Here is a 1,709-nt window from a genome sequence, read left to right on the forward strand (position 1 = left end):
GGTGGTATTCCTATGTTGTGCTCAATCTCCTCAGGGTCTGGGCAGGATTGCTGGATCGGGCAGTGGGCCAGTTCTCGTCACTGAATAAGCCATACCTCTATTACTAGTGCTGGCAGAGATTTCTTACAACACTGCAACTTTTCAGTTGTGGTTATATTTATTAATACCTGTAAGTTTTCCTTACTTTTAGAACTGCAAATCTATAGAAACAAACAAACAAAAACTAAACACCAGCAAACATGTTTCAGAGACATTAGGGTTAGGAAGAAGTTGGAAAATGGCACTGTGTTTAATCGAGGCCGTCAGACAAAAAGTCTGAGGGGCAGGTGGTCTAGGTTTTGGTTGAGCAGACTTAGGGCCGAAGGTGGCACTGATGCCAGCTGATAGGAGACCTCTCTGTGATTCTAACAAGGGCTTCTCCTTCATTTAGCTGGCCAGGGGTGCTTTGCTTCTAACTGTATTGCACATTTAACTCCAGCATCAGTTTCCTCATCTGCAAAGTGGGATAATACTTGCTCTGTAAGGGAACAATTCCCCCATTAATGAGAACCTTTGTACTGCACAGAGAGGGGAGGAGAACTGGCCAGCCACCTTGGTTCTATCTACATGCCTCAGTTATTGTTGACATGCTGGTGTCTGGGGCATGTTGCTGTCTCTTTACACTTCTGATCTTAGTGCTGTCAAGATTCCGTACTTCTAGCACTCTGGGAGGCCGAGGCGGGTGGATCGTTTGAGCTCAGGAGTTCGAGACCAGCCTGAGCAAGAACGAGACCCTGTCTCCACTAAAAATAGAAAGAACTAAGCTGGACAATTAAAATATACATATAGAAAAAAAAATTAGCCGGGCATGGTGGCGCGTACCTGTAGTCCCACCTACTCGGGAGGCTGAAGCAGGAGGATCGCTTGAGCCCAGGAGTTTGAGGTTACTGTGATCTAAGCCGATGCCACGGCACTCTAGCCCGGGCAACAGAGTGAGACTCTGTCTAAAAAAAAAAAAAGACTCCATACTTAAATTTTTTTTTTTTGTTACAAGTAGCAAAATTGGATTCAGACCAGCTTAATCCCCCAAGGGAATTTATTGTAAAAATATTATGGTTTCCCGGGATTTGAGGGAAGGGTTAACTCAGTAGACAAGAGCAAGAGCAGTTCTGGGGACCTCAGGGGTTCATGGACTTTGTCGCTGGAGCATGGCCACGAATACCACCCAGCAGGGCTGCACTCAACCTCTGTGTCTCTGGGCTCCAGGGTTCAGAGTTGTGGAGCAACAATCTGGTTGGCCTCGCTCATCTTCTCCCTGAGAACCAGTTTTCTATGGCTGGGGACCCAGTGTACCAATAAGCAGATATGTAGGCAGTCTTTCAGTGGAGGTGGAGGGGTGCTGGTGGGCACTGTTTCTAGGTAATGTGGGATCACTGAGACACCCCGGGAGGTGTCTGCAGTCCTTCCCTCTAAACAGATATCTTTGTATACGTCTCGCCCCCATGATCCAACCGGCCCCTTCATGACCACACTTGCTCTCCCCCACGCACCCTCTCCCCAGTGGGCAGCCCAAAGTCACATCGAGCTCTTGTGGCCATGATGTCGTGAGCTCTCTAACCTCAGAGGCTGGCATCTCTGCCAGTTTGTGTTTTGATGCTTCAATATTCAGCACATAAACTTTTATGACCATTATATCCAGGGCTGCATTGTGACTTCTGTGAACCTATGCA

Source organism: Propithecus coquereli, unplaced genomic scaffold (assembly GCF_000956105.1).
Source record: "Propithecus coquereli isolate 6110/MARCELLA unplaced genomic scaffold, Pcoq_1.0 Scaffold587, whole genome shotgun sequence".
NCBI lineage: Eukaryota > Metazoa > Chordata > Mammalia > Primates > Indriidae > Propithecus > Propithecus coquereli.